We start from the raw sequence: 18,023 nt of genomic DNA, 5'->3' as shown, positions 1-18,023 counted from the left end.
ATAATCAGAAGTGTAAGCAAAGCCATAATATACTGTTCTGTACTGGCCAGTCCTGCTTTTACATAATAGAAACAGGGTCAAACCCAACTTTCCAGATATAATTTGAGCAAAAGCACTCATGCATGTGCTCCCAAGACTGTTTTTACACAGACCACTGTGCATGGGGTATCGATCTCTGCACCTGAGCATAAGGTTTCTTCACCTCGAATGGTTGCCCAGTTCCTTTCATGAAGAGCAAATACCAAAAGGTAAATACAAACTCGTGCTGTGTGTGTCCAATTAACTCAGGAAGTGTCAAGCAGAGGTGGCACACATCATGTCCCTGCAATCTGCCTTCAGGACAACATTTGAGAAGATCCACAGGAGTACTAAAGCACTGTATTTCATTCTGCTCTTTATTTCTATTTTATAGATGTGCAAAGCAGGAAAACAGCAGAACTTGTTTTGTTACTTTTCCTTTTGTGTTCAGCGAAAAGTGAGTATAGGTAAGAACTATGAGTTGGAATATTAAAATATTTATCTGTAGGTTGCTGGGAAATTTTTATGGTACCCCTTGAGGTGAATTAAACACAAGTTCGTGTTTAAATATTTTTTTTAAATATATATAATTAATGAACATTGGGCAGAGTCGTACCACCATAAGCGGTTCTACAAGAAGTCTGCAAAGACGTGTCATGAGCTGATTCCTTATATACCCTTGCACCAGCACCAATCCCATGAGCAGTTGCATGGGATGCCTCAGCTCAGCCTTGGGTCCATCCTCCAGCCCAGCTCTGCTGGCCAATGGTGCCTCCTAAGCGCTCGCAGGGCAGGGTGGCTACAAGGCGATGCTTCAGCTATTAATCTCATCACCAAGGGAAACTTCACTCCCTTACAGCAAGACCTTGTGTCTCTGACATTCCTGCTTCCAGCCAGTTTAGCCCCTTCTGTGAATTGTCTGAATCTTCTTCTTCACAGACGAGCATTAAGTGAGCATGCATAGTTCAGACACGAATATTAATCCAGCTCTTAAGTCTTGCTGGTAGCAGTATATAAATCTAGTGACATTTGCCACCATTCTAGCATTTTGAAATTAGTGTGTTGTCACATTATGGGTGGATACTTATTTTGAAACCCCATTTTAAAACTGATCTTTTAACAAAACTTCCTTAATCATATAAAATTGACAGTAAATTTTGCCAATCACAATTTCTACTTACTGCAATGTCTTTGTGGAATCCTACTAAATATTAAACTTTTTGAAAAGGAAGGAGATACCCTTATTAAATAGAAAGTCATTGAGAGAGATAGTGGACTCACAGGTGCATTTTTTAAATTAAAAGAATATTTATTTAAAAAATTCCCTAGATTCTACAGAGATCATCTTCAACTAGTCAGGATCATAAAAACAAACAAACAAACAAACCCAACAAAAAACAACCCCCCAAAACCAGCTAAGAACAAATAAAAGTTTTGTTTGGTTGATTGTTTTTTTTTTTTAAGCAGCTTAGTCTAATCTTTGAGAGCAAAGGAATGTTCTGCAAATAACTCAGAAAAGTGTGAAAATGAAGGGGGAAGAAAATAAATTTGGCAAAAGCCTCAAAAGACATTTTTGTGAGCAGGAGAAAACATAATTACGTGACATTGCAGACAGGGTTTTTTAGGATCCACCCCAAAGTTAATTTTTATTTTCACATAATTTAGTCATCATCTATAATATTTTTTGAAAAGCTGAATTCTGTTAATCTCAAAAACTACTTTTTGCTGATATATTTTACTTTTCCATCCATTCTCCCCCATTTTTTATTTTTTATTTTATATTTTTTAAATTATTCCAGGTGAAACTACTCTACCTTAGGAATTATAATTCTAGCAAATTTATCACATTTCCCTTAATAAGACGGTACATGAAGACATAGAAACAAGACCATCCAGATTTGGAAAAAAGAGAATGTTTGTTCATACAGAATAATGGAGGCACAGAGTGGTTGAGGTTGGAAGGCACCTCTGGAATTTATCTGGTCCAACCCCCCTGCTCAAGCAGGGCCACCCAGACCTGGTTGCGTAGAACCATGTCAAGACAATTTTTTGATAACTCCAAGGATGGAGATGCCACAGCCTCTCTGAGAAACCTGTGTCAGTGTTTGGTCACCCTCACAGTAAAAAAGTGTTTCCTGATGTTCTGAGGGAACCTCCTGTGTTTCAGTTTGTGCCCATTGCCTCTTGTCCTGTCACTGGGCACCACTGAAAAAGAGCCTGGCTCCATCCTTTTTGCACTCTTCCTTCAGGTATTTATACACATTAACAAGATCCCCCTGAGCCTTCTCTTCTCTAGGCTGAGCAGTCCTACCAGCTTTCTCAGTGTTTCCTCATAGGAGAGATGCTCCAGTCCCTTAATCATCATTGTGGCCCTTCGCTGGACTCTCTCCACTATGTCCATGTCTCTTTTGTACTGGAGAGCCCAGAAGAAGATACAGAACTCCAGGCATGGCCTCACCAATGCTGAGCAGAGGATAAGTAAGGGACTGAATTAAAGTTTAAGTAGATGCTTCTCCTGAGATCAAGGATGAAAGAAACATGGAAAAACAAATCAGGAAAAATGAGTCATCAAAGTTATTCTGAGCTGTTTCTCCCTTAAAAGAGGTAACTGTTATGCAAATACAGAATATGGACAAGCAGAACACTATCACGACAAAAAACTACAACGTACTCTGAAATACGGTCAAAATTGACATGGTTGTTGCATTCCATTAAGTGTTCTGCTTCTCAGGAGGGAAAAATACAATTTATGGTTAGCTGATTTACATGAAACCTACAACCATAATTTGGATTTTATGTTAACCTGGGTAAGTTGGATCAATAAATTGAACTCCCTGTGAAGATACAGGAAATGTGAATCTTTCCGCTAGCTGCTGGTGTTACAATTTATTATTATTTTTTTTTAATTTCTCAGTTATACCTATACAAGATGGGACAAGAGAGAAAAGCTGCAGTCTTTGAACATCTAATCAATGTCCTAAACCCAAATCCATAATTTCAATCACAGTAGGATCCAACCAAACACCCTTCCACCCAGATAAATTATTAGAACAATCTGATTTATGAAATCTCAATATTCAGATTCATTACGGTTAAAAAAAAAATCCAACAGCTGAAGCTTCAAGAGTAGAATAAAAATGTAATAAAACCACCAGCTCAATTATTGCATAGCTACAATCATGACACTAGTTTTGTCAATAAGTAAAGATGACTGAAAATAAGATTTTAGTTTCACATAAAATTTTGATATTTTAGTGTTTGAGAGATTTAGTTTTCATCCTGAACCAAGGCAAGAGTGAAAATGTTGAGTTTGTTATGGAAATAAAATTTATCTACCAATGTTTTTCTTCTCTGTTCTGCCCCCACCTGCCCCCCCCCCCTTTTTTTTTGCATTTCAGAAAGAAGTAAAGGAAAGAATGGAGGAAGGGAAGAAGGGAGAAAAAGGGAGGGGGGAAGGAGGGAAAGAGAGGGAATGACAATGACAACGAGAATGAGAATGAGAAAGGAGAAATAAAAGAGAAAGATAAATCATTATTGTAATTGTTATTAGCTTCATCCATCATCTTTGCATTTTCTTCTCAAAGTATAAATAACTACACAGATGAAAAATGGTAAAAAAAGTTAATGTGCTCTATTAGTTGACGTACACACTGCATTTGGGGTTTATAAAAAGACACAAATTATTTGGGACTAATGCACAATGGATTTGCATGAAACCTTCCAACATCCAGCATTTTTCTTAAAATCCATATTTAGCATCAGGATGATTTTTGATGGGAAAAAAATGTCCAGCCATTCTGGATGCTAATGCAAAATAATAAGTGGGATTGATAAAAATTATTTATTAGGAAATCCTAGACTCCTTTTCTACAGGAATTATGAAAGAGCTCACACACACACATATCTATGTATGAATATACTCAAGTTTCATTTGCATGGAAAAAGTGTTGTACAACTTAATGACATCCTAGAGTTCAAGGCTTCAAATGATAGCTTTATTATTTTCCTCTTCACTTTGAAGTGCTGGTTGCAGGACTGCTCATCTACAGATATTGCTCCAGTTCTTTCCTTTTAGCAACAACCGTATTGATTTAACCTTCTATGTTATTTCTCAGTAAACAACAGGCCAGGTTAAAATGTTAATCAATCAAATACATTGAAATTTTTTTCATGAATCCTCTTTAATTTTAAATATATGTGCATGCCTCTCTCTCTCTGTATATAGATACATATTATATATTTATATTTATATGTATTTCTAGTAAGCATAGTTGGAAATGCAACATTTTTAAATGAAGAGTTCACTTATGTTCATTGAGAGAAATATGCTAACAGAAAAAAGATTTTTTTTTTCTTTAGTATTATTATGAGCACCATACTTTTAAAGCTAAACTGAACATGATATGAGTTTAATGCAAGCAAGCTTTTTAAATTAGCCAATAATAGGTAGGAAGTCAGTTTATGTAATTTCTAAAATCTGACAGCTAATTAAATATTCAATACATTTTTCAATGAAAAAGTGATCAGAATAATAAAACCCCATCATTGTTTGCACAGCAACCCATACAATAATTTAAGATTTAGAAGTCAGATCTTCCTTAGATTTTAGTATTAGGACTAGTTAGGATAATACTATTTTTCCAATGTCATGAGAAAAAAAGAAAATTGCAAGCCAATACTTGATAAACAGAATATCTAAATATCCAAAATAGAGCATCAATATCCGAAATGTTTTTCAACAGAACCTCTAAATGTTTAGCCTGGATTTTTCTGATGCCATTGAACCCATAACATTGAAGGAGGGAATCTGATTCCACGTAAGACCAGTTTTAGTTAGATATCACTGCAGACATTTTAATTAGAGAAGTGCTACAGTTCATCAAACTTCCTAGGTAAAGTTATAGAGAATACTTCTGGAACAAATAGATAGGTCTTTGTTTTGTATCTATTGCACTGGCCTTTTTTATATATATATATATATTTCTGGAGGGTATAAATCAGCATGATGCTGTTCAGCGGTGTAGAACCTAAAGTTCTGATTCATCACATGTACTCTCCTGCTATACTTGTATGCGTCTGGATAACCTGTGGTCCCATTTCTTGATTGAATTTAGAAAGTAGATCCTGTTATGATTTTTTTTTATATATTCTTATTTCAACTCAGCATTTAAATGAACTAATTTTTAGTTAAAGAAGTCCTTTGCATATTTTATACCATTCAGTGACTTTCCACACTGTGCACTAGAGATTTGTAATATTAAGAAAGCACTATAATTACTTCTATCAGTTAACAATATTATAGTTAAATGCCAGCTAAATTATTGAGACATTGCTTAGTACTGTGGGAAAAATCTATACTGAAATGCTAGAAAATGCTATTCCCACCTATTCTTCACTGACAGATTTGTTCTTTTTTAAGCAGATCCATTATGATCCTGATTCAAACTGACTGGCATTTACTTCATCAGAGGAGGTTTGGAGATTTTAAAACAAAAGCAAGCAGGTAGAAATGTGGGAACACATCTAGATGAAATAGAAACCAATCTGAGTCAAACCTACCAGAAAACTCAAGGTGACCAAGAGGATTTCATGTTTTTGAACACAGCCAAAACAGTTTTAAGAAACTATATGCTCCTTTTAGGGTCATGACCGAGTTAATAGCCCAAATGCCTTGAGTACAGTTACATCAATAGTAAATGAGCTCTAGAACTAACATGCATATTATTTAACTGCACACTGTGTGCATAGCTGAACCGGGCTGTAACATCACACCACAGCTTGCAGTTGTGTCTTTCCCTGCCCTTAATCCCTAAATATCCCATAAATACTCTACAATTCCCAAATGCTCTTCCTTTTCATCCCATAATGTGCCCCATACCCCCAGGCAGCAAACCCTTTCAGTCCAAAGGGCACTCTACCATTGACTCATCATGATGGGTTTCACACCTGGACAGCAGGTCTGAGGGACTCCTGGGACAGCCCTGGGAGGGGCCCAGACAGGGTGTCCCTTCCTCCGAGTCCTTAATTTGGGCTTCCCCCTGCCGTTGTGCTCCAGTGCTCCTCTGGGCTTCTGCAGATGGGCTTTTGAGAGGCTGACGGCTCTTCCGCTGGGCCTGAGAGAAGCTGCAGGCAGGTATAACTTGGTCACCCCCTCCTGCTCTCTCTAAGCTCCTTTGTGGGTTTGTATATGAGCTTTTATCACATAACCTAACATTGCATATTCTTTGCTTCGGTAGCTTTTCAAACATACTTTAACCAGTCTGGCTGATATGAACTTGGTACAATAAATATAGGGGGCTTTAAGTTAAGGAGAACTATGATAGCTCAATATGTTTATTTACTAAATACTTTTATTGCAAGATGATGGAGAGCAAGAAAACCTGACAGTAAAATAAAAATAATAGGTTAAATCTAAGCCAACTCTATCATAAAATAGAACAGCATTTTATAGCCATTCACTGCTTTGAGCCAGCTGGTATAAATTGAGATAACTCTTTTGAAGCCAATTTATAGCAGATAATGAGCAATTTCAGTCTTTCAAGCAAAGAAGAAAGAGAAACAAGATGTGGGAAATGAAGGAAAGACGACTTTCAGAATGTAATATATCAGAGAAAAGAAAGGCAGAGTCCAGGAACTTGATTCAGAAGAAGTGGCATCTGTAACAGGTTCTTATACTGTGGTGAGCGGCAACAGGAGAACATCCAATGTTAGCTATCTTTCATGGCAAACGACCCCTATCCCAAATAAGAAACAAAGACCATATGTTATTGTATCAGTGAAGGACTCCTCTGTGTGTGCAGATGTGTGTATATGTTTGTTTGTGTTGCTCCTGTTTAACAGCAGAGATTGTGTTAACCACTGTCTTAACAGAGAGAGCAGAATTTGGTAGCTAGTCTTCACCGGAGATCATCATCAGAGAATTGGATAGCCTTTGCCAAACTGAGACTCAGTCTGAATGTAAACTTGCCACAAAACACTCAACAGGTATTAAATGGCATAGGTTTTCATGCTAATGTAAATACACTAACTTAAACCACTTGAGGATATAAAATACCATTTCTAGAACGGGCAGTTACTTTCCAGACTGGTAACATTTTAAAGTATGTGCATGAAAGGGATGAACCACGAATGTCTGAGCTTAATTTGAATCTTCAACACTTTCTTTTGATATACTCGTTGGAACCAAAGGCCACTGAAATACAAAACCACATAAAAATCTGTTATTTTTGTCTTTATTTTTTTTTCTTAATAATTCTTTATTCTTTGAAGCATGTTTGCAAACAATTCTACTAACTGCACATAATTTCTAACTAAATACTGAAATCCATGACCCATGTTCATCAATGTGCTGTAATTGTCCCACCACTGTATTCTCATTGCATATGATGGAAATTATAAGTGAAGGCAAACTACAAAGTACTTCAAGCAGTTATTAGAAATCCAAAGATAATTTGTCTTTGATTATTACAGGGAATTGTAAGTCACCTATGGCCATGGAGTCACAGTGATGAAATCTTTCCTGACCAGCCCTTATTATCCTCCAAATTAAGTTTTAAAAATAATCTGTGAATACGAAGTTATGAGATTTATTTGATTTAGGTGGACTTCCTAATTCAGTTAGACTTATGTACTCATTGGTCATTAGAATGTTTCATAGCATATTAGGCTCAGTCTGGCACTTAGTAATTTTAGAACATTTTACTAGGGTAATGGATACTATTTCTATTTCAGCCCTGTCCTTTCTCCCATTCATTATGATTGCATATGTCATAATCTGTCTGATGGTGCATTTTCCATAGTGTCCCCCACCATGGTACCTAGCAGCTTCCACACAGTGACCACACAATAAAACCTTTGTGTTGTAATACAAAAAAATTAAAACCTCCTAGTTCACTTCAACTCATGAATGTATTACTAGCAGGTCATGGAAAACAAATCACTTTTTGTGTTAACTTCACTAGTGCAATTAAAATTTTATGAGGTGATTTGCACAAAAATAGAATATTTGCTTTATGACAGAACTGGCTTCAAAAGATCCCAAACCAACAAACAAACCTTGTTTCCCAAGCACCTGCTGAGTACTCATTTTAAGTTTCAGGAAGCTCAGAAATATTGCAGAGTTTAAGAACAAGTGATTATTCATCTAAAATTTAACAAAAAACGCGTTGTTCATCATTTGATATTATTTTCTCACTAATAATTTCTTATTCATTCCATCAGGAAACAGAAAAAAACCTAGCAAAACAAACACATTTCTTTAATCGGTCTTCTCTCTTAAAAAGTGCAACTTGACTTGGTAAAATGGCCAGATACAGCAAAAATTGTGAAAATAATCTGGAGTTTAAAGAGTATAACCTGTATAAACAAAACTATGCGAGGAAAAAAAATCAAAGTTAATTCTCAAACAAGACACAATATTTAAAACAGCATATAGAAACCACACATGTAATATGATAAACTGAAGTTTACACTTTGATGGACATTAGTTGAACACAAATCAAGTAAAAAACCCCTAAAACTAGAAAAAGGGGATCAGATCTCAAATAATTAATTAAAAAACATGAAAGAGAACCCAGATAAAATCCCAAAGCAATCTATTTCTAATTAATTCAATCAGACATGTTCATGACGAACGAAACATTGATTTCATTGCTCTAGGGCAGTGAAGGCTTAATTTCATATCCAGTGAAGTTAGTGAAATCTTTGTTATTAGCATAAGTAAAGAACCAAGAATTTAGAGTTTACATGGATTAATTGCATAACGCTTTTTTCTTACAGAGGGACTCAAAACCTAGTCTCTTTAACAGTGTATAGCAAAATTAAGTCCTGGCAAACAAGGTTGAAAACAATATAGAGAGGTGGGCCCATGTGAACCTCATGAAGTTCAACAAGGCCAAGGGCAAGGTCCTGCACCTGGGTCAGGGCAATCCCAAGCACAAATACAGGCTGGGAGGAGAATGGATTGAGAGCAGCCCTGAGGAGAAGGACTTGGGGGTATTAGTGGATGAAAAAACTGAATATGAGCCAGCAATGTGTGCTTGCAGCCCAGAGAACCAATCACGTTCTGGGCTGCATCAAAAGAAGCACGACCAGCAGGTCAAGGGAGGTGATTCTCCGCCTCTACTCTGCTCTCGTGAGACCCCACCTGGAGGACTGCATTCAGCTCTGGGGCCCCCAACATAAGAAGGACAGGGACCTGTTGCAGCCAGCCCAGAGGAGGGCCACAAAGATGATCAGAGGGCTGGAGCACCTCTCCTATGAACACAGACTGAGAGAGTTGGAGTTGTTCAGCCTGGAGAAGAGAAGGCTCTGGGGAGAACTTCTGGCAGCCTTCCAGTACCTAAAGGGGGCCTACAGGACAGCTGGGAGGGACTCTTTATCAGGGCATGTAGTGATAGGACAAGGGCTAATGGCTTTACACAGAAAGAGGGTAGATTTAGATTAGATGTAGGGAAGAAATTCTCCGCTTTGAGGGCAGTGAGGCACTGGAACAGGTTGCCCAGAGAGGCTGTGGATGCCCCATCCCTGGAAGTGTTCAAGGCCAGGTTGGATGGGGCTTTGAGCAACCTGGTTTAGTGGAAGGTGTCCCTGCCCATGGCAGGGGGCTTGGAACTAGCTGATCTTTGAGGTTCCTTCCAACCCAAACCTTTCTGTGATTCTATGTTTCTATAGTATGCGCAGTGGGAAATCTCACAACATGCCCACGGGTTAACAGCAGGATACATTACCTGACAGTGTCTAAAACTCTGCAATTCTATATTGGGCATGTCATTAAGAGATCTAAAATATTGCTCCATCCATTTGCAACATACGACATCTGACATACCTTTCAGATATATACATGCATTTTATTTCAGGATTTTTCCAGCCAGGGTTTCTCTTTTTATGCATACATAAAGCAGAGGCTAATGGTAACACAAACTCTCCCCTTTTCTGTGAAAAAACAAAACAAAATAAAACAAAACAAAACAACAACAACATAAAAACCCACAAAGGTTAGAAAGGTTAGAGCACTCGCCCAAGTCAGAGCACCAAGATTTCTATTAAACTATAACTGGGCAAAAGGTATAAAAAGTTCAGGGAAATAAAGTGTCCAGCTGGAAGGTGGAGGAGCAATGTTCCCAATGACATAGTCCCCCATTCCCAAGGCATCTACACCTCCTTTTTGCACAGTGAACAACTTTGTCAGGACAAAAGTACCCTCCAGTCATCTTAAAGTCTGGTGGTTAAGGTATGATCTTTGCTCACACTGAATTTGAACCTGGATCTCCTTCTCCCTGCATGAGTCTTCATCAAAAAAAACCCCAAAGACAAGGAAGTGAATAAGCAAGAGGAGCATCACTGTTGTCTAAAGCTGGTTTTTATTTATTTGTTCATTTAAAAAAAAAAACAGAAAAGAAAAAAGAAAGAAAAGATAAATGCACGATGACGGGGTAATTGTACTGTGAGATGAAATCTGATTCAGCAAGGATCCAGTTGTGACTCAGCATTTTTTCCTCAGATGAAAAAGGGCTTGCTCAAGAAACAAACTCTGACCAAGAAGCCAAATGTGTCCTCCAGAGAACTTTTAGACTGATGGAGACCTAGGATGTTTGTGGTGTCATTGGTGGGAACTAGGCAAAGGGTCTACAAGAGACACAGTCACTCACAGAGGTAGGTCCAGACCCCTCAGATTGCTGTTGTCCATGGTGATGTCAGTGTATCTGGGTAGAGATGGGATTTAGGTAGAGCAATGCCTAATTCTGTTGACAATTACATTTAGAAATATGTATTAAGTTGCTACACTGAATCCTAGGCATCTGGGGGAAAAAAAAATGGTAAAACAGAAAGAATCATTTCTTTCCTGAAAAACCTGTTTTAGTATGTAGCTTATTTTCCTTGGCTGAAGTCCTGTAGGCTGATTTCCCTATAAAGCAGCTAAAAACATGTATACTCCTAAAAAATGTTTCTTTCTTATGGTGATTGCTCCATTTTGTACTCCAAAGTAGTTTTACTCACTTCTGTTTCTCTTCCTTTGCTAAGAGTAAACTGGATTAGGCTGAAAATAAGCCCTCCTTCCACATGTCCATACAACAACATCCTTAGAAGGACAAATAATTATGGCGATAGCTTCTTAAATTCTCCATTCTGTATAAAAATGCACTCAATTAAAAAGAGGTTGAAAAGACTGAGTTTACTAAATCTGCAAAAGAAATGACTGAATAAGATAATAAGTAAACATTTTCCTATATGAAAAGAGTTTTTATATTGGCAAGATCATAATTAATTTTTGTCTGTATCCTGGTGAATAGAAAAAGAAACAACCACCCAGGTGAAAACAGTTGTATACTTTAAGACGAAGGATACTCACTTAAATAAACAAGAAAACAAAATTTTCTAATATCAGGAACAAGCAAAGTTCCTGGAACAAAATTTCCATAACAAGAGTTACTAAGAATAAATCAGAGAAAGATGCCTACAGAAGATGTGTGTCTCTTCCTTCAACACACCAAACTGATGAGACGACCTCTTCAGATTCAACAGCCTTTGTTTCTATGTTTCTGTGATATAGTGACCACTGATATTATTGTTTTTCGTATTGCTCTGATGCTCAAATATAATTTCAGTAATTGTAATGCTCTGTTCTTCATTGCTTTTCCTGAGCTTAGCATTTTTTGTTGAATATGTGTGGTTAAGGAGTTATAATAGTGGAACAGTGAATAATTTTATTATCACAAATTGCGCATAATTGAATAAAAGTCTGAAATTCATAGTGGTAATTAATTATTCCCTGACTACTTTCTGCTTGCTTTTTAATGAGAATTTATTTTTTACATTTATTTACAAGAGAAAAGATATAATGGGTGACTACTTCAGAGTGTTTCTCTCCCTTTTCTTCCCCTTAAAGGGACTTCATCTAACTTCCATGGAAATCAGATGAAAGAATACTTTGAATTTCAGTGGCTGGCATGTAAATCTCTGCATTATATATATATATATATTTATTTATTTATTTATTCACACCATAGAAGAAACAAATTATAAACTATGAAATCTTTTGTTCTTCTGTAAGAAACATCTTCCACCAGATGGCCTCTAAGCACAACTGCAAGGATTAGTGAATTCAAGCATTTATCATTTATGTGAAAAAGAAGTACGTTGCTACTCAGTTCTTTTAATAAGAAGGGTAAACTGAGTCACTGGAAAGTAAACTTCCATATTTCTGAGCCCAGCTATTCCATTTTGGCTTGAGTGATACCATGTAAGAGTGCCTAATAGTATGATCAGAGTGCACTCAACTCCAAAAGAAGTCAGCAGGAAATGGGGCTGGGCACAACTGAAAAACAAGCCTACCAATCTCAGTCTTAAAATGGAGCAGCACCAGATGAAAGAATACTTTTTAAAGGTGATAGTTCATGTGAACTGCCTGTGAACAGAACAGATTCATTCTGTGCTGTTAAGATGGTTATACCACTACAGAGGTATATTGAGCCTCCAAACTGGAACTACTATTACGGCAGACACAAAAGCTGAATTTAGTCCCTCCTAACTGGAGGCAGTTGACTGAAAAACAAAAGGTAGAATCTTAGTTGGTGTCATTGTTTTCCTGTCACTGTAGAGAAAGAAGCCTCCAAAAATCAAATTAACTTAATATTTTATTTGTTTCTTGAGGTGTATCTCTATTGACTAGCAAAGAACAGAAATGAAACTCCAAGCCTATAAACCTCATTTACATGTCTTGAATTAAATGGGATCTATCAAGGGAAAGACACAAAAGGTATAACTCAAGGGACAGTTAAATACAATAATTAGGAGATAATTGTCAGATACTGATCAGCATAATAAAAATATTCATAGGCTTTGTGACAGAGGGAAAAATTCAGTCATACAATCCGTCTTAAATCCCAAAACATTTATTTGTCTATTTTAGATATTTTCTGTGATATAACACAGATAGTGTAAATCTATGTAACTTTGCCAATTCCTGTAAAGCTCTGTTAACCCTAATTTACGTCAGCTGAATGATAGAGTAACTATTTTAATAAAGCCCGAAGTAAATGCCTACTTTCAAATAATTTTGGTCAATATAATTCAATATGATGTTTTCTTTCCTTAGATACACCTCCTTAAACTTTTCTTTGCAATTCAGGTTCAAACTCAGAGTTTAGATACAAATGTCAGCTGAACCTGAATAACTTTCAAATCAACATTAGGGGTGGGATTCATTCTCTGTAGATTTAAATAGGCAAAAAGTCAAGATCCCAGGAAAAGCCAAACATTTGTCCCTTTGCTGAGAATGGAGAGAGCACAGTTCTGCCAAATTTTGACAAAACCTATCTAAAAATAAGAGCTTGAAACTGACGGGATAAATCCTACCCACTGAGGGGGAATCAGCTGCAAGAATTGACAGTGTAGAGATGTGTATCTAAGCTTACTATCTAAATTCATAATATAGTCAAGGAAGAAAATTGGCACTTCAAATATTCGTTCTATTTCATTGTATAATGAGCAACTAGACCAGGGTAGTTGGCTTGCTCCTTAAAAATGCCAGGTTTTGTCCACTGTCTAGTGGAGCTAGATTCAGACATGATAGCCAGGTAGCTAGTTAGATGTCTACATTACAGATGTCTGCATTGGTCAGATGAGTCCTATTAATTCTTTGTAGTTCTGGAACTATTAAATGATAATCAACTGACTGCAATTTTCAGATCTGACTCAGACACTAAATCAGAACATTTTCTGTTTTCCAGCTTTATTGCAGAAGTTTCACTAAAGTCTAGTCATTCCTTTGTTGTAGCACCATTTCACAGTTCCATAATAGCCACATGTGTAGAAGCACCTACTGGTGAAATCATGGATTCACATGGAGGAATGAAAACATGTTTCCCTGAATTTCAGAAGAATTTGAACTGATAGGCAGTTATGTTACTACCTTTTTCAAACAGGAGAGAAAGTGGGGACTTCTGTAAATACAGTTTAGAACATTTTAACCATGGCACACCTGCTCTCTAACTGAACCACAGTATGTTTAAGAACTCTCGTAAGTACAGGAACAGTTTGGAGTTTATTTATATTTAGCGAACAAAAGCAGCTTTAGTTAATAACTGACATTTTGGGAATTGGAATTTACAGGGAGGAAAATAGGTTTCACATATTCCATTTCAGGAAAAGATACCTGATTTCATTTCACACTAAGTTAAAGTGATCAGTCCTTAATATTGAATAACTACTTAGTAATTTTTAGTGTTTACAAAGAGTCTGGAATTTTGGTCTAACACACTAAACTATAAAATTTGCTTACATTTAAACAAAAATATAATGTATGAAATTTACATAAGCTTTCATTTTCCAAGATGCTTAGAATCTAGTAATTTAGGACACATTTCTAAAAGACCTTAGAGTTCATTCAATTACATATGAGGAACTGGAATTTTTAGAGACTTTTGTATGTTGTAAATCAGAGCCTGACAAAAGAAGGAACTACTGAGAGCAGTGCTGAATCTCTGCACAAAAATGAAGTGGCTAAGATGGAACTGAAGTATTTTCAAACATAGGTAAGCAATTAATGAACCTAGTAAGTGATGGAGGTCAAGTTAGCACAAAAATATATTTTAAATTGAAAAAGTAAACAAACAACAAACAAACCAATCCCTCCTATCCTACATCTCTATGACTGTCCTTTTATAGTCTCTGGGCTTTGAATATCCACAATTCTCCATGTCAGTTTAAATAGCACATAAAAAATAGAAGTAGTTTAATATTCTAAAGAGGCGCGTAGACCAGTTTTGTATGGGGATATATTTTATTAGAACTGCTGACATGAAGGTGCATTTCTAACAATGTTTAAATTAAGCTGCATTCACCCTAACAAAGAGTGAGATAGTATACTAATTTTTTTTTATCTCTTTTTAATCTTTCTTGGAGATATCTATTGTGAATGCTGATGACAGCCCAGAGGTGTCTGTGAATGTTAAACTCACCCAGTATGTGGCTTCACCTTCCAGAGTAGATTCTCTCCTAAGCAGTTATCATGCCACCAGGTTTGTCCATGTGGACTATCTCAGACGATGTGCACACAGCTCAAGGTTAGGTTCATTGTATCTATCTAAGGGAGATGTATCTAACATGAACAGCTAGGATTCCTCTTTAGTGATTGCAGGTGGATAGCTCCATCGGATGACTCTTTCCATTCTAAAATAAATGTATAAGATAAATTTAATTACTTGCTCTCTGGAGGTATATTTCATTCAGTGCAGAGGGAGCCAATACAGTTGATTCAGTTAAACACCTATTTTTCAGCTGCCTAAGACTGTTCTAAATAATTCCTACTTTTGGGATATTAAATCCCAAACCAGTAAATTCCACTTTTGACAATGTGAATTAACTGCCCAGGTTTCTTGGGATTTGTAATGATAGGCCAAAACCAAAGTTTTATACTCTGAAGCAGTAGATGATGAGTCTTCTCAACTCTTTCTGATTTCAGACAGACCTGAATATTATCAGTAAAAAGCATTAAAGTGCCCAGAATATCCAGAAGAAAACAGAGAGAGCTGGTAATGTGTCTCTAAAGCAAAAATATAGAATCTCTAATGGTGGCATCACACACTGAAGCCAATGGTTCAAGACCATACGGAACCAGATGAAAAACAGAACACTTCAGAGACTCCCCTGATTGTTTTTGACCTTTCACTATGGCTCTGTCCTAATGAGTTTGCAAGGTAAGTTTAAAGTCTAGCTGAAGGGGTCTAAGAAACAGGAAGAAGAAATGACAGCATTGAAAAGGATCTGCTATCTTGACCAGGAGCAAAGGAGTTTGCAGCTGTGCTAATTTGGCATATTTCTCTTTTTTTGATAGGTGGTGGTTTGTAACTTCCAGTGTAGTCTGTGTGGGGATTATGTGTAACATTTGCAGCCTGTTTCCTGGTAACTGAAGCCCTTGACAGACATTCACTTCAGGATCTGTTAGGCTAAAAGAGATTACTGTCTTTACCCCTTCTTCACTACCTTTCCCTTTCATATTACCAACTCCTTCCCTTAGCCTTCAAAAACTTCTGTGAGCAGTACCTGATTAAAATCAGGCAAAATTACCTAGGTTAACTGCATTAGTTTGTTAGTCTCAACAAAACTGGTAATTTTAGCAATGAATTAGCACTTAAATAAAGTAATCTGTAGATTTTGGCGGGACGTAGTCTCGATCTGCTGAGCAGTAATGAGCGGTCAAGAATTACAGCCTTTTCTTATGTCACAACTTTATCCAGAAAAGAGCAGCTGTCTTACACCTGAATACTCTTAGCGACTTAACAGAGTAAGTAAAAATTGCAGGCAATATGAATATCTTCTCAGTATATTCTTATCTTAGTTTCAGTTGTACTATTAAGAAATAACATACTACTAATAAAAAGCATATATATATAATATACTATGCTATATTCTGTTAAGAAATTTTATAATCACAGGGGGACAGGGATGGGGAGAAAAAAAAAGTAAAAAAACCAGCCACTGGTGATTAGAAGTAGTAATGTGTAAGCAGTGACCTAAATGTAAGTCTTATACTGACTCTTTCCTTGGTGCAATGTATTTGACTCACCGTAGGTGTCTTATTGCTATTTAAGATGCCACAAGGCATTTATAGTGTCCTCATGGAGCTAACTGATAGCTAGCCATGTGTGCTTAAGACTAAAAATTCCTTTTTTATATTATTGTGAAAGTCTAGTTTTGTTGAAGGTAGGTCTCTTAAGTGCTGTTGGTTGCCAGCTTATGCTAGTGGTTCAACAGGACCAATGAACAAGCGATGGCAAGACCCTTTTGGCACCATAGCTAATGCATTATGTGTATGGGATAGCCTACATATGGAGGCTTTCTTTCACTTGGAGCATAGCTAGAATAGTCAGGAGTGAACAGATTGAATTTAGATTAAAATTGCATAAAAATGAAAGTCTGTATAATGCAGACTAAATAGCTCTAACAAACACAGTGGAACAAACTTTCCCACTTTCCCCGAGTTGCTCATATACCTGTGGTACAAAACTGGGAACCAGACTTGACTGTCCCACTTCTGAGAAAAGAGAGGTATAAATGGAATCACTGTAATGTTGATGTTGGGCTAATTTATGTGACTGGAATTGCCAGCTCTGTTTATTATGTGTTTAGCAAGGACAGAGAGGGTTGAACAAGTGAAAAGTAAGGGCGAAGAGGAGAAGAAAAAGTGGCACTCAGTAGTAGCAATCTCAGTACCAGTTTTAGGGTTGATAGGTACAGGGACTTCAATGTTAAAGGACCAAAGGGCTAAATAACAAAGAATGGAAACGGAGTCTATTCAAGATTCTTAAATTAAAGCAGAGAACAGAGGATTTACTTTTTAATATCTGCATGTAAGAGAAAGAAAAACTGTGCTACTAAGTAGGATTTCAATTTTGGAGACATATAAAGGTCTTACACAGGCAATAGTTAGTCATTAGAATTCTTGAATACTTGCATATATGGGTGGGTTCAGTTTTCTTTTTTCCCTCACACTAGAGGCGTCACGCTTAACACAAGCTAGCTCTATTTTGAACCTCATTATATGGATAACGATGAATTAATTACTGGATTAGTATCTGGCTGTTGCTTAGAGACCGGTGATTATAACCTGCTTATATTTAATATAAGCAGATAAAAGATAGTCCCAACCACTTTTATTTCATTTCATTGATTGTAAGATGGTCCTGACCACTACTTCCTAGGAAAGCACCAGCTTCCAAGCTGGTGATTAGCTTGTCTGTATGAATTATATATGGCATTTCAGCAAGCTGTTTCCAAGCTAAGGAGAATTAAATGGGAAATGGAAGACAAAAAAAACAAAAAAGGAAGCAACAGTATCTTTGAAAAATGGAGCTTTATGAAAAGAATTTCTGATATTATTTTGCTATTTACTTGAGAAGTAATGATTCCATATTTGTAAAGAAGTTTTTCTCTAGCACTTAAACTGTCGTAGCTGAAAAATGAAGGCAATAATTGGAAAATAAAAATCAATATATATAAAAAGG

The sequence above is a fragment of the Harpia harpyja genome, chromosome 5 (genome assembly GCF_026419915.1).
Source record: "Harpia harpyja isolate bHarHar1 chromosome 5, bHarHar1 primary haplotype, whole genome shotgun sequence".
NCBI classification, from domain to species: domain Eukaryota; kingdom Metazoa; phylum Chordata; class Aves; order Accipitriformes; family Accipitridae; genus Harpia; species Harpia harpyja.
This window is presented reverse-complemented; position numbering follows the sequence as displayed.